This window comes from Equus asinus, chromosome 2 (genome assembly GCF_041296235.1).
Source record: "Equus asinus isolate D_3611 breed Donkey chromosome 2, EquAss-T2T_v2, whole genome shotgun sequence".
NCBI lineage: Eukaryota > Metazoa > Chordata > Mammalia > Perissodactyla > Equidae > Equus > Equus asinus.
Window position 1 is genome coordinate 41,548,659 of NC_091791.1, and position 26,500 is coordinate 41,575,158.

The following is a 26,500-nucleotide window of genomic DNA, read 5'->3' on the forward strand; positions in this document are numbered from 1 at the left end:
TCTTTCGGACTAAGCTACCCCATTAAACTTTCCTTAGTGAATCCAGCCCACACCAATTCATTTTTTCACCAAATATTAACTGGGCCTGTACCGTGTGTCAGATATTGTCGTGGGTTCTGGGGATACATTGATATTACTGACTTGGCCTTCACAGAACATACGTTAGAGGAAGCAACTCAATTTCACAATTATCTATCTTTTCTTTTCTAGACTCAATAGGATTATAAACTCTTGGAGGGCAGGGGACCTATCTTATCCTTTTTTGAATCCCTCCCCAAAGTTCTTGGCATAAACTAAGTGTTCTGTAAAGTGCTAGACTCAGTGGCCTTTGGGTTGGTCCAAGGTGCACCATCCACGCACTAGCCCAGGACTCAGACCTGGCTGTCCTATTAGGAGAGAGAAGAGAATAAATGTAGATTCTGACACATTAAGGACACAAAAGCTATCCTTATGCCTTGACAAAAGGCCAACAACTATACCATTCTAGTCTGTTGAAAAGTTCAAGTTGTAAAGTGCCAAAATTCAGATCCTGTTTTTATGGCCTTTAAACAAATGGTTCTCATAAACTTGTTGATTTGTTGTTGTTAACCAACTTGAAAATAAAATTCTTCTTAAGAGAATATGTCCATCAATTGTGGAGAAGCCTTTGGATTTCTAACATTAACTAATTAATACCCTTCACTTTCCCACTATTCCCCCCTAAACCCCACACACATAGGCACTTCCACACCCACATACTGTGTAGAGTCTATACTTTTGTTTCAAAACTCCTGTTTCCTCCAAGTCGGTGCTTCCTAGCATAAAAAACACCTATGATGCCAATAACTTGTTGAGTTAACAGTTTGCTTATTAGTGTTTACTATTAGATAAAATAATATAGGATGCTCAGTTAAGTTTGAATTTCAGATAAACAAGTAATTCTTTAGTGTAAGTGTGTCTCATTCAATATTTGGGGCATGCTTGTATAAAAAATTATTTGTCGTTTTATGAAATTCTAATTTAACTGAGTGTCTTGTATTTTTATTTGCCAAATCTAGCAATCCTATTTGTTATAGGTCCTTATATATGCTATCTCTTGTAACCCCTAAAAAACCACACATTATAAGTATTATGTTAACTTTGGAAACTGAGGCTCAGAGAGAAATAGTAATATCCTCAAGATTACAGCTGGTGCATGGTACAATCAGGATTTGAAACTAGATCTGTCCAAAGACAAAGGCCCTGTTTTCATACTTCTCAAGAAAACCAGTAATTCCTACAATTGTTTTGTTGAGAGCTAGATCAAGAGTATTAGAGTTTTATAATTGTGAGATTAATAGACATACTTTTGCAGTTCCCTAAACACAGCTCTTCACCATATTGACAACTGGCACCATCTTCCCTTCCTACCATGTGAGTGCTACTCAGCTTTTATGACTCAGCTCAGAGGTTACCTTATTGAGGAAGCTTCTCTGACCATCCCAGGAAGAGCCAATCATTCTATGCCTCTATTTCAGCACTTGCATAGAGTCTGTCTCCCTCAGAAGACCACGAGTTTCCTGAGATAGGGACCATGTCACTTTTCCAGTGTGTAGCATGGAAGTGGAGCCTCAGTAAATGCCTAAAGGAAGAAGCCCAAATTCTGGGCATCAGATTTAGATGAACTCTGCTAAAACATATATGGGATTACTGACTGGAGACAATGGATCTCCTGGCTCTCTTTGAAAAATGTCATCAGGGAATGGGTATTAGAAACTAACCTCTATCTAGAGATGGGCAAGAAAAGCATAATCCTTTACTATTTAACTTGGGAACAACCTTACCAATTACTTTTTTTTTTATGATCCTATTTTGCTTCAACCTTTGACATAGTCATAACTTGTGTTATTGCGCAATTACCTTGAATCTAGCATCTGAGAATGAATCAGCTTTAGTTAACATTCATAAACATCTGGAAGAAAAGGAGTGAGAAGTAAAGAAAATTTGAGCTTCACCTTTCTAATTCAGAAAAGTTCAAACCAGTCATTTTAAAAAGCTAATTTTGTGTGAAACATGAAGTTATTTTATATGCTAAAGATATGCGTGCTTGGCACATAAGGATGTTATTCCTGAAAGTATTTCCTCAAATATATTCCAGAGGCTTTTTTTAATCATCTAAAAGTGAATTATAATTCTAGTGAATACACGGCTTCTCTTATGTCTTTCCTCCTTCATGAACGGACTTAGTGATTTCCAAGGGCACCCAATTAGATTATTGCAGAGAAATTTAGTACTCTTACCCCCTGGCTGACCTGCTTGTCATCCTGAACTGAAACTCATTTTTAGTGCCAACAAAGCACTGTTTCACTGAGAACAGAAATACATCCATTCCCTCTGGTATTGAGTCATCCTACCACTTCCAGGTTCTTTAGCTCTTTTGCCAAAATATTCCAGATAAGAATAAATATGGGTCAATGCCCTTTCCAAAATGACATGTAAATGTTACAAAAGGTAGCTATTTATATTAGTCAATAAATGTTTTAGGAGTGATTGACAAACTCAGATTTAGATAACTTCTCTTAAGACAAATAAGGATTAGACCCAAATGGCCACTCTTCTTTGGTGGAAGCACAAATATATAAACAATCCACTAAGGAAAACATCTAATTTATTCTTTCATGCTGAGGAAATGACTGATGCAATTTGGTGTGTCACTTAGTGTATTGGATCAACCTTTAAGTCAAAAGGAAGTCTGTCTGCTGTTGGAATCGCAGACATCAATGATGCAGTGTGGGTGGTGTTCTGGGAGGCAGAGGAACTTCCCTCCACCCTCATAAGCAAACTCTTTTTGTGTATCAGCTAGGCTGGGCCATGACAAGCACACTGTTGGTTGTTCCTCCGTACACGTGGGCAGAGGAGGGAGACACACATAATCGGTAAGAACGTGGCTCTGGAGTCAGACTGCTAGAATTTGTCTCCTAGACCCAACGCTTCCTGACCTTGGACAAGGTATGTCTTTCTGAGCCTCATTTTCCTCATCTGTAAAATGGAAATAATAACAGCTATCCACCACATGGGTTATGATGAGGATCAGTGAGCCTGTAGGTGAATGATTTAGTCTAGCGCCTAGCACAGTAAGCACATGATCTGCCGGCTCCTCTTGCTATTCTTTCTTGCCTTTCAGATGACTGAAATCACTGGAATAGTAAGTTGGCATGTAGATGGACAAGGTTTCAGTTTCTGACCACAGTTTCCTGAAGACAGATTTTTTTTTTTATGCTTGTCTTTTTTTTTATTTTTTTTTATTGAGTTATTGATAGGTTACAATCGTGTGAAATTTCAATTGTACATTAATGTTTGTCAGTCATGTTGTAGGTGCACCACTTCACCCTTTGTGCCCACCCCCCACCCCACCTTTCCCCTGGTATCCACTAAACTGTTCTTGGTCCATAGTTTTAAATTCCTCATATGAGTGGAGTCATACACAGATTATCTTTCTCTTGCTGGCTTATTTCACTTAACATAATTCTCTCAAGGTCCATCCATGTTATTGCAAATGGAATGATTTTGTTCTGTTTTGCAGCTGAGTAGTATTCCATTGTATATATGTACCACATCTTCTTTATCCATTCGTCTGTTGCTGGACACTTAGGTTGCTTCCATGTCTTGGCTATTGTAAACAGTGCTGCAATAAACATTGGGGTGCACAGGACTTTTGGGATTGCTGACTTCAGGCTCTTTGGATAAATACCCAGTAGTGGGATGGCTGGATCGTATGGTAGTTCTATTTTTAGTTTTTTGAGGAATCTCCATACTGTTTTCCATAGTGGCTGCACCAGTTTGCATTCCCACCAGCAGTGTATGAGGGTTCCTTTTTCTCCGCAACCTCTCCAACATTTGTTGCTATTAGTTTTAGATATTTTTGTCATTCTAACGGGTGTAAGGTGATATCTTAGTGTAGTTTTGATTTGCATTTCCCTGATGATCAGCGATGATGAGCATCTTTTCATGTGCCTATTGGCCATCAGTATATCTTCTTTGGAGAAATGTCTGTTCATGTCTCCAGCCCATTTTTTGATTGGGTTGTTTGATGTTTTGTGGTTGAGTTGCGAGAGTTCTTTATATACTAAGGATATTAAGCCTTTGTCAGATATATGACTTGCAAATATTTTTTCCCAGTTAGTGGGTTGTTTTTTTGTTTCAGTCCTGCTTAATTTGCCTTGAAGAAGCTCTTTAATCTGATGAAGTCCCATTTGTTTATTCTTTCTATTGTTTCCCTTCTCTGAGAAGGCATGGTGTCCGAAAAGATCCTTTTAATACTGATGTCAAAGAGTGTACTGCCTATGTTTTCTTCCAGAAGCCTTATGGTTTCAGGTCTCACCTTTAGGTCTTTAATCCATTTTGAGTTTATTTTGGTGAATGGTGAAAAAGAATGGTCAATTTTCATTCTTTTACATGTGGCTTTCCAGTTTTCCCAGCACCATTTGTTGAAAAGACTTTCTTTTCTCCATTGTATGCCCTTCCTGAAGACAGATTTATATGAATAATGGAAGTCATATTAAAAGTGAGCAGAGACTTACACAGAGAAGGGGGGATGGCAGGGACTCAGGATTTCAAATGCCTCTCTCTTTCCCTTTCTCACCCCTTGGCTCTCTGCCCACCTTAGATTCTTGAGAGAAACAAAAACAAAAGCACAAAAGACATGGCCAACCAAATGCATGTTATGAGACTTTGGCCCAAATCCCTGTACAGACTGTAGTACTGGGCTGGCCCTTGTGGAAGACCCCTTTCACATGGCTAAAGGCAGGCCTAGGACCTAAGAGCAAAGGATCTTCTGCAGCCCTTTCCTCCCAAAGCCCATACCCAGGTTTCTCTAGATCTGACTATTGTAACAGCACAGAAAAGGGAGTATGGGAAGAACTAGCAGGTCAGCAAAGAAGCAACACGTCCAAGAGAGTATGTGTCCTTCACCTTGTGCTCAGCTGGTCCAGGCTTTCTCAGGAGGCCAGTGTGAGCCCCAGGACTCCTGGCCTAAATAAAGTCTGTCAGAGTGAGAGAAAAAGTCAGAAGACAGAGTTATGTTAACCTAAAACAAATAAACACCCAGTTATTTTACCAGCAGAATGGGTTTATTTGGGAACAACAAAGAATTGCAATTCTCAGGGCCAGCCCAGTAGCATAGTGGTTAAATTCACGTGCTCCACTTCGGCAGCCCAGGGTTTGCAGGTTCAGATCCTGGGTATGGACCTACACATCACTCATCAAACCATGCTGTGGCAGCATCCCACATACAAAATAGAGGGCGATTGGCACAGATATTAGCTCAGTGACAATCTCCCTCAAGCAAAAAGAGGAAGATTGGTAACAGATGTTAGCTCAGGGTCAATCTTCTTTACCATAACAATTACAGTAAAGAATTTGCTTTCAGGGTTGAATATTAGCAGCCTATGTGGGTTAGGAACAACAGGGTATTGAGGAATAACAATGTTGTTGATTGCTTGAAGGTCCTGGACAAACCTCCACCCTTGGCCCTTGGGTTTTCTCACAGGTAAAATAAGAGTATTACCGGGACTAGTGCAAGGGATAATGAGGCCCTGAGCCTTGTAATCTTCTATTACGGGCTTTATACCTTGAAGGGAGAGGTTTACACCTTCTGGGGAGAGGTTTTGAGGGATCTATGTGAATCTTGATGGGAGGCATACTGTGAATTTTGCCAACATCAGCTGGAGATTTTGCCCATAAGGAGGTGGTAGCTGATTCAGTAGGGACAAATGATCAGTGTCTCCAGAATCAGCTCTAGAACTGTCAGAGACAGAGCAAATAAAAGACGTCTAAGGGTCATTTAATTTACTTGGTTGGCTATTTTGATGGTTACTGTCAAATTCTAGAATTATTCCCCCTTTTTGGAGAAAGAGATACCAGCATGATACTTGTCTAAGAAGTCTCAACCTAATAAATGAGTAGGGCTGAAGGAGCTAAGGAGAAAAGGGTAGGCACCTCATGGGGCCTAAACAACAGGGAATAGGTTCAGAGACAGGAACCTTTTGAGGTTTATTAGGGACCCCCTCCATTTGAACTGTTTTAGCGCTCCAAGGCAGGGGCTACATTATAGTAGTGGGGCTGAGCACCAAGACTGTGGCTCTGGTGTCAATAAGGACAAAGAGAGATTCATCCCCAAGCTGGGGAGTCGTTTCTCCGAGCTGATTAAGGGGGAGGATTGGAAAGAGTCCCTGTAGCTCCTTTGAGCCCTGTCATCGGGAATCAGGAGGACACTGGAAAGGCTAGTTAGAGGGCTGAAGGTGCGTGAAATGCTTAAGTTTGTAACAATCTCTTTTCCAATGTCCTGGCTCTCTGCAATAATCGCAGAAACTAGGAGGCTTTTAGTCTCGTGTAGGGACCTTCATTTGCCAGAACTGAAGATTAAGAACTTCTGCAGTCTTTCCTATAGGTGACTCATCTAGGGTGCGAGCAAGCTGTCTTGCCAACTTAACTAAATCTGGAGCGGACATAGTGTCCCATTCCACCCCAGTCCTTTTAACAAAAGGGGAGATGTCCTGGTTCAGCCATTATTCAACACAGAGTTAAAAGCTACTCCAGAGGATTTAACATCTGAAGGAAGACCAGAATTTTCTTTGAAAACAACCTGAAGTTGATTATAATAGTCATGAACAGGTTCATCAGATTTTTGTATGCGAGACTGAATTTTGTCCCAATCAATAGACTTAGGAAAAGCTACTGTAATTGCTTGTTGGAGTTTCCCAGTGAGTGATCTAGCCTCTTCCCCAAAGTTCAGGGGTTTGTTTTTCTAAATTCCTTTCAGGAGTTTCCCATTGGACAAGCTTCATCCAGTGTTTGGCTTGACCCTCACCAACAAGCATGTGGAATAATTGACATGGGTCTGAAAAACCAGGTGGGTAAGTTTGAATAACTATGTCCAATTCTTCAGCAAACCTATGGGGGTTCTCTCAGTTACTTTAGGAAATTCTTTAACTATGGCTTGTAATTCTGCCTTAGTGCAGGGAATATAACAATTTGAGGTTTATTTAGATCCTCAGAAGATTTAACTTTAAAGAGGCAAGTTCTAATAAGTTTAGAGGAGGAGAGAGTGGGGAGAAACTTAGGAAGAAAGGGAAGCTGGGCAAGAAAATTCGAATGGGGAAACTGAGGGTATAAAAGAGGTATAAATGGTGTGGAAGGGAAGGAAGTAACAGTAACATTCAGAAGGCTCAAAAGACCAATCAAAATAGGTGTTCCATTCAGTTTTGGCAATTTCAGAGCCACGGCTGTCCAATCCAGTTTTAAGAAAAGAAAGTTCAGGGAGTTCAGAAGTTTCCCCATAATGGCCATTGGTATTTTAAATTACTTTTGGTTAAGTTGGTCCATTTAGCTAGAAATGTGCATGCAGAGGAACCATGGTTTTTAAACATAAAACTGGCCGAGGTCTCTGAAGGACACATTTAGATGACTGGGATCCCATTTCTCTGAAGTTTTTCTCTAGAGCAAAAGAAAAATTCCCAAACAACCTGCAGGCCACATACCAGCACAGTTCCAACAGAACAGCCTTAGTGTGAAGAAGTCAGGCCAAAGGCTGAGAAGTTCCAATAGAACAGTCCAGTTCCAAAAGGAATGAGACCAAAGACCAAATGAGTACTCACAGAAGTGGCAAAGTCTTAAACAGAAAGGACAGGTCCCAAATAAGGCCTGGAGAGCTTCAATATGTAAAGAGAGCGAAGCTCAATACCCAGGAGAAAACTTACCTCCAAACTCCAGTGTCAGCAAGAAAGCAGTGAGCTCAATGGGCTTGCTCTGTGGGTCCCACACCTGTTTGCCCACCAGCCTCCACCAGTTTCAGGGGTCTTCTCTGGATCCATGTACAAGCCACCAAATAATGTTGACCTAAACCAGATAAACAGCCAGGTATTTTATCCACAGAATGGGTTTATTTGGGAACAATAAAGAATTGCAATTCAAGTCATGTGGTCTATGGCAAACCATGTCAAGTCCAGAGAAACAAAGGAAAGAAACGTTCTTTTATGAAGTTGAGAGGGACTGTTGTAAAGGAAGAGTCCATTGGAGGAGATTGGGAGTTCGAAGTGCAATGACTTTTCCTTGGCTGAGTTATGACCATCTCTTATTGGCTGAGCTGTTGCTGGACAAGGAGGAATTTCTTCCTTCCTTCTGCTGGGGTTGTAAGTACTATTACTTCCTGTCAGGGATGCAAAGTATATCTCTTCCTGCTGGCGTCCATAGTGTGCATTGAATGGCATATGTGTGAGAGTTCTGTCTTCTGGCCTCCTGTCTCCATCTAAATGAGTTTTCTGTTTATTAATTTTCACAGTCAGGAGCGATCACCATACTTGATTCAGAACTTTAACTTGTTCAATTCGTTCAACATTGATTTTATTGAGCCCCTATTATGTGCTAGACCCTTGTTCCAGATGCTAAAACCCCACCCACCCCAGTTTAGGAGTCAGTTAGTTACAACCACAAAGAAGATTCAAACCCTTGACCCCAGACACCTCAAACCTGCCCTCTACTCTCTCAAAGCTTAACTCCTTTCCTTCATGTTAATGGCTTTGCCCTTTACCCGGACCCACCCGTGGGGCAGGGTGTGAAAGAGGTGAGGAAAGGGAGCAGAAGGGAAGTTGCAGCTTCTAGACCTAGCAAACAACAGAGGGCATCCTGAAAGGAGATGTTTTTGGTTGTTCTCCTTGGTTTCACTTTGTTCAGCGCTGGGGTCAGAAAGCAATGGTCTTGCTGACCTCAGTGGGAATCGCCCTCACAAAGCCTATTTAGATTTTAACTCAAGGCACAAAAGCCTCAGTCCTCTCCCTCAGTTCCAAGTTACTATAAAACTCATATTTCTGGGGACAGCCCCATGGCCAAGTGGTTAAGTTCATGTGCTCGGCTTCGATGGCCCAGGGTTTATAGCGGGTTCAGATCCTGGGTGTGGACATGGCACTGCTCATCAAGCCATGCTGAGGCGGCATCCCACATGCCACAACTAGAAGGACCCACAAGTAAAAATATACACTTACATAATAGGGGGCTTTGGGGCGAAAAAGGAAAAATAAAAATTAAAAAAAAAAAAACCTCATATTTCTGTCACTGGACTGTCATTAGCCCAAAATAGAAAGTTAGCATTTGACCTGGATTGGGGAAAAAGTGGCTTGCACAAGACAGAAGAATTTCAGGTAGATGGCCTGTGCTTGTTTGCTTTAGGAAATGATTTGCCTGCCTTATGTCACAAGCAGGAAGATTTTTAGCGTAGGGTTAGCCAAGAGCCGTAATAATCCGCGCAAGTCTCATGAGCTTAGGTGAGGCCAAATGCTAGAGTCAATAAAATGATGCACCCCCAGACACTTCCTCTCCTGGCCAATCCAGGTCATTGGTTATGCCAACACAGGTCCCCAAATGGAGCTGAAGGCGCACTGGGGAGAGAGCTCAGCATGGGCTCCTGTAAATCATAGTAGGACTTGATTTTTCAAGCTGTTCCTTTAAATTCCCACTCACCTATCCCATGATCTTCAAAAATTAAATCAATCTACATTAACATGCTTATATTTTTACCTTGGGGTTTTGAAATTGAACTAATTCAATCGTTTGTGTTTAAAAACAAAGGATGGTGGGGCTGGCCCCATGACCGAGTGGTTAAGTTTGTGCACTCCGCTTTGATGGCCCAGGGTTTCGCAGGTTCGGATCCTGGGCGCGGACATGGCACTGCTCATCAGGCCATGTTGAGGTGGCGTCCCACATGCCACAACTAGAAGGACCTACAACTAAAAGTATACAACTATCTACTGGGGGGGATTTGGGGAGGGAAAAAAAAAGATTGGCAAGTTGTTAGTTCAGGTGCCAATCTTTAAAAAAAAAATTAAAAAATAAAATAAAATTAAAAAAAGGATGGACTTCAAAGAGGGAAAAATCCTCCAGATCTCATGATACAAGTGTTTTCCTGCTTGTTCCATCACTAACATCTTCTCTCTGGGACTCTCTTCATTTTCCAGATGAGAATAAAAAGGTGAGATGTGAAGAAGGTAAGTCACCCTCCTCAAGTCACACTGCTAGTTAGCTGCAGAGGTCACACTAGACCCCAGGGCTGGACTTCAGTCTAGTGCTTTGTTTTACTCTCAAACACAATACAACCTTCCTGTTATCCATGGACTGCTGTCTTAAGCTACTCTATAAATAGCTGTTGTTATGTCAGAACAAGAGCATGGATTTCTTTAATTGGCTCAAAAAGTGTTACCAGTTTTCTGAAAGTTTCAGGTTTTGTGGCTTTTAAAAACTCTCTCCTTAATTGGTTTGGTTAGTAAGTAAAAAGCAACAAGTATTTTTTTTGCCAGGCTGTATTTCTTTATTTTTATGATCTAAGACCATTCCTTAATCACCTTCTCTTCCAGTTCTGCGTCAGGCATGTTGCTTACACTGATTATTGCTTCCAGGTTTCTGAGATCATAATAACCATGCTAAAAAACTTCTTTCTCAATTGTTGCCCTTTGCTCTTTGCAGAAGAACCAACTTCTGCGTCAGAGAGGTTCTACTTTTGAAACCTTATCCAATCTTCTGTTTGGAATTCCAGAAAGTTGTATAAGAACCAGCTCTGTCTGGAAAAAAAACTGGGAAAATCCCCAACTTTCTAGTTAGAAAATTGTATCAGGTGCATGTAGCATGCTATGGATTTGATTTCTTGATTGTCTGCTCTTTACAAGGATAGCTGTGAGCTATGGCAGAAACAACTCTTGAGTCAGAAAGAAAAAACACGAGTTCCAAGTCCCCTACACTCCAAATTAGCTGAGTGAATACGGGCACCATCATAGGTTGTAGGTTACATAAACTACAGAATGTAGAATTAGAATGGACTTTAAGGACCTTGGATGTATAGCCTTGTTTTACAATGAATAAACAGGTTCAGAGAAATTCAATAATTTTCCCCAAACTTGGAAGTAGCTACCAATATTAAAAATACGTAATTGGATTTCTGGTCAAGATGACTCAGTAAGTCCACACTTTGACATACCTCTTTTGCTCAAATAGTAATAAATAAAATATAAAAGTCAAAATATAGACAAGACATGAGGGGCCTCAAAAACAGGCTACACATTCCATGAACCAGAAACAGAAGAGTGACACGGAACAGTGAGCGGGGCTGATGCTTCTGGCATGGAAGCAGGCAGAGGTGGCTGAACCTATAACTTCTAATGAGCCCTTTAGTTTAATGGGGACTAAAGTTTAACAGGGACTAAAAATGTTCCAAATTAGATGGGAAATTAATGATTTACTGCTTGAAACCAGGGTTTGGTGTTTCAAAGGATGAAAACACTGCTGCATAACCACTGCCAGGAGACATGGCCTGTGAGGAAGCAGTAGGCCTCGGCAGGCAGGAGAACAGGGAGTAACGGGCGTCGAGAATCAGGAAGACAATGCTTATGACTAGGAAAGTCTTGGCAATACAGGAGACCCCTCCACCCCCCAAAAACATTGTAAGACATGGTTTAGCACTGGGCATCTAAGTTGCAGCAACTGCAAAACCACTACACGGGTAGAGGTGAGGACAGGAAGAGTGAAAAGAGGAGAAAGAGGAAACGGAGAAAGACATAAACACAACTTCTATGCTAAATAAGTGTGCCAAAGGCATTCCAAACAAAAAGAAATCTAATGCTTAGAAAAGAAAAAAAAATCAATAAAATCAACAATGAGAACATGAATTCATTCAGGATGAAATTAAAATCAATTTCCTGTTACAGGCTGTCAAAGACCTTCAGAATGGCCAAAGAGATAAACTGAAGATTAGCTTTCATTTTAAAAGAATAAAAGATAAAAACATACAGAAATAAAACAGGTGGGTACGAAAAAAACCAATTAGAAGTGTTGGAAATTATTTTTCAGAGGTCACTGAAGTTTTTAAAAAGTAGTAATAAAATTAAAAATAAAAAAACAACAGATTGGATAAACTCTAGACTGGACAATAGTAGTAAGGAAATTACTCAGAAAGCAGAATTGAGAGACAAAGGGTTACAAAAATATAGAAAAGCACTGAAGACGCTCGGAGGATCAATTTACAGGTGTACAGATAGAAAGGATCCAACATACATCTAACAGGAAATTCCAGGAGAGGAGAATGCAGGAAGTGGCAGAGAAATACTTATTTATTTATTTTGGTAACTTGGTTTATAACATATAAATTTTGGATATACATCATTATATTTTTATTTCTGTGTAGATTACATAATGTTTACCAACCAAAGACTAGTTACAATCCATCACCACACACATGTGCCTAATTACCCCTTTCACCCTCCCCTCTGGTAACCCCTTCCTTCCCCGCTTCCTCTCTGGTAACCACCACTCCAGTCTCTGTCTCTATGCGTTTGTTTATTGTTATTTTTATCTTCTTTTTATGAGTGAGATCATATGGTATTTGACTTTCTCCCTTTGACTTATTTTGCTTAGCATAATACCCTCAGGGTCCATCCATGTTGTCACAAATGGCCCGATTTCATCGATTTTTATGGCTGAGTAGTATTCCATTGTGCATGTATACCACATCTTTTTTATCCATTCGTCCCTTGATGGTACCTAGGTTGCTTCCAAGTCTTAATTATTGTGAATAATGCTGCAATGAACATAGGGGTGCATGTATCTTTTCGCATTCGTGTTTTCATGTTCTTCGGATAAATATCCAGCAGTGGAATAGCTGGATCATATGGTAGTTCTATTCTTAATTTTTTTTTTTTAAAGATTTTTTATTTTTTCCTTTTTCTCCCCAAAGCCCCTCGGTACATAGTTGTATATTCTTTGTTGTGGGTCCTTCTAGTTGTGGCATGTGGGACGCTGCCTCAGTGTGGTTTGATGAGCAGTGTCATGTCCGCGCCCAGGATTCGAACCAACGAAACACTGGGCCGCCTGCAGCGGAGCGCACGAACTTAACCGCTCGGCCACGGGGCCAGCCCCCTATTCTTAATTTTTTGAGGAATCTCCATACTTTTTTTCATAGTGGCTGCACCAGTTTGCCCTCCCAACAGCAGTGTATGAGAATTCCCTTTTCTCCATATCCTCTCCAATAGTTGTTATTTCCTGTCTTATTAATTATAGCCATTCTGACAGGAGTGAGGTGATATATCATTATAGTTTTGATTTGCGTTTCCCTGATAGTTAGTGATGTTGAACATCTTTTCATGTGCCTCTTGGCCATTTGTATATCTTCTTTGGAGAAAAATGTGTGTTCAGATCTTTGCCCATTTTTTAATTGGCTTGTTAGTTTTTTGTTGTTGAGATGTATGAGTTCTTTACATACTTTGGATATTAACCCCTTATCAGATATATGGTTTGCAAATATCTTCTCCCAATTGTTAGGTTGTCTTTTAATTTTGTTGATGGTTTCCTTTGCTGTGCAGAAGCTTTTTAGTTTGGTGTAGTCCAATTTGTTTATTTTTTCTATTGTTTCCCTTGCCCAGTCAGACATGGTACTTCAAAATATGCTGCTAAGACCGATGTTGAAGAGCATTCCACGTATGTTTTCTTCTAGAAGTTTCACGGTTTCAGATCTTACATTCAAGTCATTAATCCATTTTGAGTTAATTTTCGTGTATGGTGTAAGATAATGGTCTACTTTCATTCTTTTGCATGTGGCTGTCCAGTTTTCCCAACACCATTTATTAAAGCGACTTTCCTTTCTCCATTGTATGTTCTTGTCTCCCTTGTTGAAAATTAGCTGTTCATAGATGTGTGGGTTTATTTCTGGGCTCTCGAATCTGTTCCATTGATCTATGTGTCTGTCTTTGTGTTAGTACCATGCTGTTTTGGTTACTATAGCTTTGTAGTATATTTTGAAATCAGGGAGTATAATACCTCCAGCTTTGTTCATTTTTCTTAAGATTCCTTTGGCTATCCAGGGTCGTTGGTTGTTTCATATAAATGTTAGGATTCTTTGTTCTATTTCTGTGAAAAATGTCTTTGAAACTTTGATAGGGATTGCACTGAATCTGTAGATTGCTTTAGGAACTATGGACATTTTAACTATGTTAATTCTTCCAATCCAAGAGCACAGAGTATCTTTCCATTTCTTTGTGTCTTCTTCAACTTCTTTCAACAATGTTTTATAGTTTTTAGTGTACAGATCTTTCATCTCTTTGGTTAAGTTTATTCCTAGGTATTTTAGAAAAATAATATTTAAAGAAAGAAAAACTGAGAAGTTTCCAGAACTGGAAAAAGACTTGAGCTTTCAGGTCTACCTTCTCATTCTAAACAAAAACAATTCCACATTACATTTCAGAATATCAATATAAAGAGAAAAATCTCAAAGCTAACAGAGCTCAGTCCAAGAAAAGAGAGACAATCCAGCATAAAAATGGGCAAAAGACTCAAATAGGCACTACACAAAAGAAGTTATGTAATAGCCATTTGAAAAGGTGCTCAATTTCATCAATCATCAAAGAAATGCAAATTGAAACCACAATAAGATAACTCAACACATTGCAAAAATGATTAAAATGAAAAAGATAGATAATACCAAGTGTTGGTAGAATGCCAGCCAAATGGCATTTTCACAAACTGTTGTTGAAAGTGTAAATCGGTACAACTTCTCTGGGAAAAAGTTTAGCAGTGTCAGGGAAGTGGGAGAATTCCCCCTTGCTTTTCCTTAAGGTTCGTATGGCTGGTCAAATAATCAAAGAGGCAGGTTAGCAGGAGAAAATCAAACAAAGTTTAACAGCATGTCTACATGGGAGAAACCCAGAAGAAAGTGAGTAACTCAGCCATCTGGCCAAGGCTACCTGTTTAAGTATCTTCAGCTACAGACAAGGAGGACGCTGGGGATAGTGATTTGGGGCTTCAAAGGGGAGGAAGACAATTTACATAGGGATAGAATGCAAATGTTTGTTAAACAAGTTTTACTAGGCCAAAAAATGGGTTTGTAGGTGTCCTTGTATCGCACCTATTTTATATCATACTACAGCTATCATATGGTATAAGCGCCTTCCTGGAACAGGTGTTCTATGTTAAATTCTTTTAGGTAGTTTGTTGAAGGAAGGTCAGATGCTCTTCCTGAGTCATCTGAGCCTTTTTTGTCTTCAGCTTGAAATAATCTGCATACCAGAGTGGTGCACCTTGGGGCAGCCTGCCCTGAACGCCATCAGTTCCCGCCTCTGAAACTTCCCTGGAAGTTTCACATATTAAAAGACGAGCTGTTGACTTTGCAGAGAAAAATCAAGTTAGCAGCCAAGTGGTAAGAAATCTGCAAAGTGAGAAAAGAACATAGGTCAGAATGAGGATAAACAAGCAGAAAAAAACAAATCGCAGCACATTTCCCCACACTCCATTAAACCAGTTTCCCAATCCTGGAAATAAGTCAGTCCAATAAAATGTGTGTTCATCATTTATCTGATGGAAAATGTCAATCTTTTCTTTTAATAGATGTAAGTTAGATACTACTTGCCCAGTTTCACTCACATAAAAGCAACATTTTTCACTGATGATTACACAAGCTCCTCCTTGCTGGGCAGGCAACGTATCCAGAGCACGTCGATTTTGGAGTACCACAGAGGCTAGGCTGTTAATCTCTGACTGGAGTATTTTCAAAGTTTGTATGGTGGTGTTGAACTCTTGTTCCATTTCCATGGAGAGATTTAAGATCGCCTTTTCCAATTCGTAATCTCCAAAGCTGGGGAATAAGACTCTCACTGCTGAAAAGTCATTTGAGTTTCCGTTGGAGTTGTGATACACATGTGGATTCTCCACGATTTCCCGACTGGCACGTTTATGTTGCACAATCTTATGAACAAAGGAACCCAGGTTTGTAATTTGGCTGGCGTTTAGGGTGGAGTGTTTAGTGACAGAAAGGGCCTGGTATCTGAGTCCAGAGCGTCCTGACCGATTAGGTGGGAATCCTTCATATACTTTATTGCCACATAAAATAAAAAGACCAGTCTGGTTTATAGACAAGGTTAGAATTGAATCTGTAGTTCCCATGGTCTGGAGTATTCCACGACCTATGCCACCGGTACTGTTGGTGCCTTAACATCTCCATTTTCCATGCACTCCTGTCAATCTGTGAGAACAGAACAGATTGCGGAATAGCTGGTACAGGAGGCCTGTAGTCTATAAAGCCTGGTCTCGTCACCTAACTGAATGAATCCAGATTTTTGATCCACCCATATATAGTTTGTGGTATTGGGCAGCTTAACCATGCGGGCAGCTGCAATACTCCAAGTTGTACACTGGTAGCTTGTAAGCCATCCAGAGCATTTGGTGATTTGGCAGATGTTTGTGCCAAAGGGAGTAGTGTTAGAGCCACTTATAACTCCCTTTAGAGGCTTGAAGATGCCATCTGTGGAATTAAACCACAGGGTTTGATTATAATATTGTCCTGGTATGTCATCCAGGAAAGGTCCAGTGTCATGTTTACTTTCAATGCAGAGGGAAGAACTTTCACATATTGTCTTTACCTGGGTAAGGGAGAGTCCTGGAACTTCTATAGAGTCTTTCTGGGCCCAAATGACTCAGCAGGAGAAGAGGCAGAGTGAAGTTTTCCTTGTCGTGGATACCATACCCTGTCGTTCATCCATCTTCCGTCCTTAGTCCACCAGGTGTTCACTTCAGCAGGAACAAAGACCAGTTCAGGTTCTTTTGTGCTATCTAGCTGTTGACATAACCAACAGTCAGACTGATCGGTTAGTGTGGCCAAGACTTGGTAAACTGACATAAGCTCAACCTGTTGAAAAAGAGAGGGTTAGTAAAAGCAAGAGTCAGGTTGGAAAATAAACCATAGTGGAAACTTAGAGAGGGGAAGTGGACAGATAGAGGCCAGTGCTCTCCAGTCAGCTTTTTCATAAATGATTAAAGGAATATATATATATATTTGCTAATAGTGTGTGTGTGTGTGAGTGTGTGTGTGTATGGGTGTGTGTGCAGGGAGAAATGCAAGGGGGACACAATAGGTGAAAGCAAGGTTTCTTGAGCCGTGATCTTGGGAAAAGCTGTCTACTTCGTGATGTCGGCTACTTTTGGGGCCTGGAAATTGGCCCTGGAAATCCTTAGTTTAAGGTTGCCCATGAGGACTATCTCCCAGTAGTCTTGAGAGCGATGTTCTGGGCCTATTTTGGTGTGGCTTGCATGGATCCAGGATGATTTTTCCTTTATTTTGATGGCAGTTTAGGTAGTCAGTAGGACTTCATAAGGTCCTTCCCAGTGAGGTGACCGTGCCATTTTTCCCCTCTAAAGACCTTGATGTACACCCAATCTCCTGGTCGAAAGGGATGGCAAGGCTTGTCAGAAGGTGGAGGCCACACCTCTTTTACCTGTTGATGATATGCTTCAAATATACTAGTTAATTTCTGTATATAGCTAGTCATGGCATCAAATTGTTCATTTAAGTTCCCATAATATTCAGTTAATCCAGGAATGGAAGGTTTAGAGACTCCAGTAGGCATCAGACGTCCAAACACTATTTCAAAAGGAGTCAATCCATGTCTCCTATTTGGAGTGTTTTGAATCTTTATAAGGGCCAAAGGCAGAGCTTCTGGCCATTTAAGTCCTGTTTCTTGACAGACATTTCCTAAAGTCCTTTTTATGTCTAGATTTTTATGTTCCACTTGCCCTGATGACTGAGGGTGATATAGGGTATGAAATTTTAATGAGTACCCTAGAGTTTTTGCAACAAGTGGTTTATCTCTGCTGTAAAACGAGTTCCTCAGTCTGATTCAATCCATAAAGGAATGCCCAAATGAGGGATAACTTCAGTTATTAATTTCTTTACCATTGCTGTGGCGTCTGCAGGCCTAGTTGGATAGCATTCAGTCCATCCACTAAACATGCAGATGATGACCAAACAGTGAGAGCACTCTAAAGATGGGGGCAAGTCTATAAAGTCCATTTGGAGTACCACAAAGGGCAGTGTGGGCCTGGGAGGACTTCCTGGGGTATGCTGGTTTCTCCCAGAAGCTTGGTAAGATTTGCAAGTAGTGCACTGGGAAATAATTTGGTCAGAAATTTTATGAATGCCAGGGCAAAACCAATTGTCTTTTAGTTCCTTAACTACCCCCTGTTTGCACATATGTCCCATTTGGTGGGAGATAAGTGCAAGCCAAAAAGTCAAAGGAAAGGGAGCCACAGCAAGTCCATTTGGCCCAATATATAATCCATCTGACAATTGTTTGGCACCCTTTTGTATCCAATTGTCTTTTTCAGATTGTGGGGCATTTGCCTGATAGTAAATAATATCAGTCAGGGATAAAGGCAGGTTTAAAAATTGGGTGGAAAAAGGAGTCAGTCCTGTCATTTCCTAGAGATATGACATCACTCTCCTTAGTATGGGCTAAAAAACGAACAATGGCAATTTTAGAAGGGAGGTGAATAGCCTGTGATAAGGCTGCAATTAAATGTCCATTAGCAATAGGAGTTCCTGCAGAAGTTATGAATCCACAGGATTTCCAAATTGTGCCAACAGCATGGCAGACTCCAAAAGCATATCTGGAGTCTGTGTAAAGAGTGGCAGTTTTTCCTTTTGCTAATGTGCAAGCTCTAGTAAGAGCAATGAGTTCAGCAGCTTGGGCTGATTTCACAGTGGGCAAAGAATAAGCTTCAAGCTTTTCATGTGGGGAAACTATGGCATAACTAGTTATTATGTTTCCCCGGAAATTTCGCTTACAGGAGCCATTGCAAAACAGAAGTAAGGCTGGATTGTTTAAAGGAATGTCTGAAAGATCCTCTTGTGGCTTTGAAATCATTTCTATAGTTGCAAGGCAATCATGTGGGATGGAGTGGGGCTCTCCATCCTCAGGCAGGGGCAGTAAAGTAGCTGGATTTAGAGTGTTCCAAAGATGTAAGATGATGGAAGGGCTGGTTAAAAGAACCTGCTCATAGGTGGTCTGTCGCCTATAAAGAGGTGTTGGGTCCTATGTACTTGCAAAATAGCGGACACAGCATGGGGAACATAGAGATGAATGGGAGAGCCTAATGTTACCTGATGCCACAGGGTCTAGTTGGCCTGAGAAATATGTTCTAGGGCGTATTTGAGAGGCAAAAGATTGTTCTAGAATGCCTGCGGCAATTCCATTATTTTCATGACCTTATAGGTGAAAAGGTTTGTCAAAATTACATAAGCTGAGAGCCGGAGGCATGGACAGAGCTAATTTTAAGGCTTCAAAGAGTTTAATGCCTCTGAGGGCCTGGAAACAGACTCTGGAGTGCTATCGGGGAGAAGAGCATATAGGGGTTTAGCAAGGGCTGCAAAATTAGGAATCCATTGGCGGCAGTAACCAGCTGCTCCTAGAAATTTACATAACTGTTTTTTCGTTTTGGGGAGAGGGATGGACAAAATTGACTCAAGGTGTTTGGGGGTGAAATTTTGAATGCCTTGAGATATCCCATGCCCTAAGTAGGTAACAGGTGTTTGCACCCACTGAAGTTTAGAATTGGAGGCTGTATGGCCTCGTTCAACTAGTGCCTTCAAGAGAATGAGGGAGTCTGTAAGGGCTCCCTGCTCAGTTTGATTAGAGTTGAAGGTCATCCACATATTGAACAAGAGTGGAGCCTTGAGTAAAGTCTACAGAATTGCAGTCAGCTTTAAGGCCTTGGGAAAATATTGAGGGGGACTCACAATATCCCTGAGGTATGCGAGTCCATGTTAGTTGTCTCCCTTTAAATGTAAATGCAAAAAGAAACTGTGAGTCAGGGTGCGATGGGACTGAAAAGAAAGCAGGGCAGAGGTCAACTCCTGTAAACAGGCTGCATCAGCAGGTATTGAGGTCAGGATGACAGCTGGATTGGGGACCCCAGAATGCTGAGGAGTTACAAAAGAGTTTATGGCTCTGAGGTCTTACACAAATCTATAGATTTGGTTCCCATTTGAGTCAAATTTGCCTTCTTTTTTTACTGGCAAGATTGGAGTGTTGTTACAGGGCGAGGAAGTAAAAACTAGTACACCCTGTTGCAAAAAAATGGGTTCAATTCCTCGCTCTGCATCTCTGGAGAGTGGGTATTGGGCTACTGATGGAAACGGTTTATTCATTTTCCAAGTAATGTGCACGGGTTCTGCACTAAGCAACAATCCTACCTCATCTGCATGTGTAGCCCAGAGACTAATTGGGACACCTTTTAAAGACTCATCCTCTTCAGAAGAATTTAAATCAGGATGAGTTTCTAGCAAGGAAAGTAGGAGACTTGGGGTTTGGTCAGAGGACAAGGAGATAAAAACACCTTTTTCATTACAATTTATAGTGGCATTAAATTTACATAACAAATCTGCCAAAGAGGTTTGCTGGTGAACAGTCAGAGACCAGAAAGGCATGGTGAGTGTTAAGGGGGCCTAAAGATAGTGGATTGGGCTGAGATATGGGCAAGGAAATAGGCTGCCCAGAGACTCCAACAGCTTGAACAGAACCAGAGGTGACAGGTAGAGATAAATCCTTCGAATGGATAGTAGAGAAAGTCGCACCAGTATCAACTGAAAAATCCAGTTCCCGATCCTCTATTCTAAGTCTAATGGTAGGCTCAGGGGTGTGACTGATGATTGACTGACCCCATCATTTTAGGGAGAAATGCCCCTCAGGAGAACAAAAACGAGCTTTCTTGGGGTTCTGGGGCCAAGCGGGGATACTTTTTAAACTTTCCCTTCTCTTAAGAGAAGGACATTCTCTTTCCCAATGCCCCGGTTTCTTACAACACCTGCAATTGTCTGGGGGCCAATTGGGAGGCCTCTGAGCGGGCTTCGCTTGACTTTCAGAGTTGCCTTTTTGCTTCTCAAAACATTCAACTTGTAAAGTAAGAAGAGTTGTCTTTAATTCTCTTTTTCTTTTACTTTCCTGCTGACTATTTTCAAAGAATTGTGTAGCAGCCTCCATTATTACACTTAGTGATCGCCCTGACCAACCAACCACACTATTTTGAATTTGTTTTTTTATATCAGGAAGGAAGTTTCCAACTAAAGCAGAAATTAGGAGATTCCTGCGTTCTGGGGCTCCTGGGTCTAATGCAGTGTGCCTTTGAAAAGTTTGTATAAAATGTTCAAGAAAGGCTTTTGGATGTTCCCTTCATTCTGAGTGCATAATTCAATTTTTGACCAATTAACTCAGGGAGGAAAGGCCTCTAAAATCGCTATTAAACCTTGACTATCAGCCTCTAGTTGCCCCACTGCCTGGTCATTTGTAGGAGGACCTGGGAGAGGGTCTGGCCATCTATTTCCCTGTGAGGGGGGTTTCCTCCAGGGGGTCGTCTGGCCTGTCTGATAACTACAGTGTAATCAGGGGCTGGAAGAACGCCCCTTAGCAGCCAGTCAAGGTCTCTGTGGGTGGGGTTATGAATAGCCACTAATCTTTCTAATTCCTCTCTAAATTTAGTAGGATCTTCTGACAATGGAGGCAGGAGTTTTATAATTCAATAGATCGGCTGCTGTCCAGGGGACAAGAATTCTCTGTAGCGGAGGTCCAGGATGCATCCACAATGGACTCTGCATAGAAGCCTCTGAAGCTGGCAAAGCCTGATTATAGAGGCCTGGAAAGTAGGAGGAGTTGTAAGCGACAGCAAAACAAACCTTTCTGCTTTTCCTAGTGGCTTATACTAAATTCACTTCCTGGCTTTCAGCATTTACACAAGTAACCTGTATGTCTCTCCTTGGAGGTCAGGCCTGAGTGCCCCCTATAAGTCTTCTAAAGAGAGAGAAGTTAAAATAGGCAGCTGAATGCCCTTTGGAGAAGGTGGGGTTCTAGGATCTAAGGGAGCTGGCTGGGGAGCTGGCTGAGGAGCTAAGTCCTGAGGGACAGGGTCTGAGCCAGGTGCCCAGAGATCCAAGAAGTCTTCTGGGGAATCAAGGACAGGGAGCTGGGGATATAGGGGAGCATAGGAGGGAGGAGAAGGAGAGTTTTCATTAAATTTGCTTTTTAATCTTTGCTCTGACTTCTGTTCTTTCAACTTATTAAGAGATTCCTTAAGGCTAGCCATTATACTTTTTTGGGCTTTCTTTTCAATTTGATCTTCCCATAAATACCAATATGGCAGCTGCTTGTTATGAGAGCTCTCTAAAATATTTTTCAAATATGTAAGTTTTTCCAATTCAAAAGATCTGTCATCTGGCTGTTGACGAGTAGGATCTCCATTTGTATATTTATTCCAATAGTGACTCAACCCAATAAGCCTTTTTAAGGCAAGACCCAGAGGTAACTTTCCAGGCTTGGAATAAATCTTTACCATGGACACAAGAGGTGTCCCTGGAGAGAGCGCAGATGATGTAGCCCCCACGATCCAAAAGTTCACTTCCAGAACTAGTCAGAGAAAGGAAAGACCTTCGTTGCACAGGCGGTAAGGATGGTGTAGTGAAAATGGTGTCTCCAATCTCCCACGAGAGTGTGGACGACTCCAGTCACAGACTGACTAATCTGTGACACCAGGCAGGTGCTACTGCAATGGGATTTTCCCAGCACTATCAAGCAACAAAGGTTGAGATGACAAAAGGCCCTTATGGACTGGACCCTTTATGACAAACTCCCCTGAGAGCTTGGCACAGCCAGACAGAGAGAGAGCTCGGAGCCCCAGTCTATTTGACTGGCCACCAAGGTGCATCCCGGTAAATGCACCTTCCGCATGGTGGAGACCAAGGAGAATGTTCTCACTGGTCAAGAAGCCAAATTCTCAGGACACAGAACAAGATGGAAGGAAAAACCTCATCTGGTTTTTTTCTTATATGCACAATGATAGCTTCAGCTAAGCCTTGGGTCTCTTGGAGCCAGAATAATACCTAGGAGGGAGGTGTCGTGGGGTTGGGGATCGTGTGTGCTTCACAGAGTACCTCGTCGTTGCACAGACATTTCTTAAAGTTGGCGGGGGACCTCTGTCATCTACCCCATTCCGTGATCAACTTATCCTTCCATGGGAGACTTCTTGACGTGGTGAGCACCCTAATGGCTCTCAACTGCTCGACCCGTGCTCACCAAAGTTGCGGCCTTTTTGGCTTCCAAGATGCCCTTAGCAACAGCTTCCACTTCATGTGCATATTAACAGCAAAGTTTGTCTAGTTAGATGCTGGTCTGGTGAGACCGCAAACTCACCAGCCTGTCAGGGTTGTGAGGGGCCTGCCCGGACAACAGGCTTATAGGGCCTATGCCTATGTCTTACCCTATAGTATTTCCTTCTTATGACACATGACACAAAAGACAAGAGACGAAAGAGAAACACAGTGGCTATCTCTGGGAGGAAAAAGGATCAATAAAGCCAAGAGTACTCTACCAAATTTACCAGAATCACACAAGAAACTATTTTCCCAAATATTTTCTCCTGCCAATCTAAATTTAAGAAGAGAAAAAAATTCTCACCACTGGCTTCCACCAGACCCCACAGATAGAGATTCCAGGAGGCTGAGGTGGTTTTACCTTTTGCCGGCTTTCGTCAGGTGACCCAGGATCTCCTCATCTGTGGTGGTCCCAGAGAGGAAGCAGTTCTTCCAGCCAGAGAAGGCAAACTTGCCACCCAATGAGGATCCTGCCGATTGCACCAAAACTGTTGGGGAGGTGGGAGAATCCCCCCCTCCGACCCCCCGCTTTTCCTTAAGGTTCCCATGGCTGGTCAAATAATCAAAGAGGCAGGTTAGCAGGAGAAAATCAGACAAAATTTAATAGCATGTACACATGGGAGAAACCCAGAAGAAACTGAGGAACTCAGCCATCTGGCCAAGGCTGCCTGTTTCAGTATCTTCAGCTACAGACAAGGAGGACGTTGGGGATAGTGATTAGGGGCTTCAAAGGGGAGAAGGACAATTTTCACAGGGATGGAATGCAAATGTTTGTTAAACTGGTTTTGTTAGGCCAAAAAATGGGTTTGTAGGTATCCTTCTATCACACCTATATTACATCATACTGTAGCTATCGTATGGTATGAGCTCCTTCCTGGAACAGGCCTTCTATGTTAAATTCTTTCAGGCAGTTTGTGGGGGGAAGGTTGGATGCTTTTCCTGAGCCTTCAGCTCTTAATAATCCGCATACCAGAGTGGCACATCTTGGGGCAGCCTGCCCTGAATCCCATCAGCAGTAACTACCAAAACTGAACATATGCTTACCCTATGACCTAGCAATTCCACCCCCTAATGGAACTGTCTCACATAGATTCAGAAATGCATATATATGTTCACCAAAAGATACAAGAATGTTAATAACAGCACTATGCTAGCAGCCAAAAACTTTAAACTACCTTAATGTCTATCAAGAGATGAATGGATAAATTAATTATGTTATATTCATATAATACAACAATGAGAGTGAAGGAACTACTCATGAAACAACTCATGAATGAACACTGATGAAATAACATGAATAAAGCTTATTAACATAATGTTGATCAACAGAAGCCACAGACTGGAAGAAAATATTTGCAAAACATGTATCTGATAAAAGATTTGTATCCAGAATATATAAAGAACCCTTATACATCTCAGTAAACAGAAGACAAACAACCTACTTTTAAAAAGGGGCAAAATACTTGAACAGACATTTTACCAAAGAATACACATGAATGGTGATGATCCTCTAAAAGATTTAAAAAGGACAGGGGGCCGGCTCCGTGGCCGAGTGGTTAAGTTCGTGCGCTCCACTGCAGCGGCCCAGGGTTCAGATCCTGGGCACGGACATGGCACCGCTCATCAGGCCACGTTGAGGCGGTGTCCCACATCCCACAACTAGAAGGACATGCAACTTAGATATACAACTGTGTACAGGCGGGGTTTGGGGAGATAAAGCAGAAAAAAAAAAAAAAGATTGGCAACAGTTGTTAGCCCAGGTGCCAATCCTTAAAAAAAAAAAAAAAGAAAGACTTAAAAAGGAGAATCTGAGATGACGACAGCGACGGCATGATTTTTTAACTTTCCGTAACCCATCACCTCCCATAAAAATGGAGCAACAAAAATATAAAACCAAAAATCATAGACAACATCTACAACACAAGTTGATGTATTCCCCAATTTCCCCAAACTGAGAGGGTGAGGACAAACCACGGATAGCTACAAGGCCCATACCATAAACATCATCTTTGTGGGAAGAAGCAGAGGAAGGGAATAGGGTGACTGATGGAATGGAGGAACCCCAAGTCATCCACAGGTACTCAGTGGAAAAACAGAGGGCCAATACACAACAGCAGCCAAACCGTTGTTGTGCAAGGAGTTACCTTAAGCTCTGAAAGGACTTGAGGGGGCCCTATGAACTCTCAAACCTCACCAGCTGAAGCTCCCTTCTAGAACATAGCCCCACTTTGAGGAGACTCTCCTAGGAATGAAAATCTATATTAAATAGACAGGGACAAAAAAGGGTAAAGAAAAGAGAAGGTCCAGACAAAAAGCTACAGGAACTGAATCAGGAAATCTCAGAAAGGGCAAGGAACAGCCCTCTGACCAATTCCCATCTCCCATCCCCCACCACCCCAAGCGAGATTCAGGAAAATGAATCAGCAGTAGATATACAGGAAAATCCCACATATCATTGCACAAGCTCCCAGGTTATGCTAATGCTGCTGGTCTGCAGGCCATAGTTTAAGTGGTAAAGTCATCACTGGGAGATCAAGTTTTATCTTCATGTCCCCAGACTGGGAAATATTTTCTAGCAATGTCTGTAACAAGATTCTACTGACTTAAAACAATTGGGTGGTCATGTGGTGTTTGATGTAACACCCATTGTTGTTGCAGTGAGGATTAAAGTGACACACTCAATTTATACGATGGAGTGGCGTAGAGATTGTTGACATGGTGTAATATATGCAACTTGCATCAAATTCTTGTTATTTTCATCCCCCTTAGAATTTTGCATCATGGATATCTGGTAAAGCACCTGCCAGCTGCCATTGCCCCTGTGTGCTCAGTGAGCCTGCTTTATGGACTTGACGGGTGAGTTACGGGAGTGAGGCTATGAGGGCTGACATAGTAGCTTCTTCACTGAATGAAACAATGGAAGGGACATTAAGTACACAATGTAACTATAGTTCCCATTATTCTGGGAATTCAAACAATCTAGAACCTCCAACAAAGTCTGAATTATACTTTGCTTTGAAATACTACAAAGAGAATTCTAAGATATGGTTTGTAATACAATAATCCATTAACCTGTCCCACCCTCCTGGTTAACGCAGAAAGCCTTCTACACCAGGTGCAGTCAGCTGAGCCTGAGAAGATAGAAGGAACTGATTTGGCTTGGAGAAGGTCATATCCGAGGCTCTGATTACATTTTTCTCCCCCTTCCATTCCCTGTTAAGTGTACAACTTTTTGGCCCCAGCACTTAGTCAATGGCTACAGGGAAGGACAAAGGGTGGCAGCATCTTGAAAAGCATCTTTATTGCAGTGGTGAGCAGAATCAAGAGATTTCAGTAGTTTACGACCAGCGTGCATTACTCAATCAATCTGTACACCAAAGTGCACCAAATGAACTAGGTCCAAATTCCACTTTTATCACTGATAAAACTGTAACAAATCTGAATACAGTTTAAAGGGTAAAAAAAATGCATTTGCATTCTCAACTTCAATTTCTTCATCTGCAAAATGAGTTTCATACTACCAACTTCATAGTCTATAAAGAT

General features: G+C 41.6%; 1 long non-coding RNA gene across 6 annotated transcripts; it reads right to left on the bottom strand.

Annotated features, from left to right (window-relative positions):
- Positions 1-3,207: 3,207 nt before the first annotated feature.
- LOC123279502 (uncharacterized) lies at positions 3,208-24,664 on the bottom strand. Of its 6 annotated transcripts, XR_011495080.1 has the most exons (6): positions 23,319-24,664; positions 16,404-16,597; positions 15,409-15,729; positions 7,716-15,193; positions 4,930-5,000; positions 3,208-4,481 (listed from the first exon to the last, which is right to left on the bottom strand). It is a non-coding gene; the product is annotated as an uncharacterized lncRNA (long non-coding RNA). The 6 variants fall into 6 exon arrangements; XR_011495078.1 differs by having other exon boundaries at positions 7,716-16,597; XR_011495081.1 differs by lacking the exon at positions 15,409-15,729 and having other exon boundaries at positions 16,404-24,664.
- Positions 24,665-26,500: the final 1,836 nt, after the last annotated feature.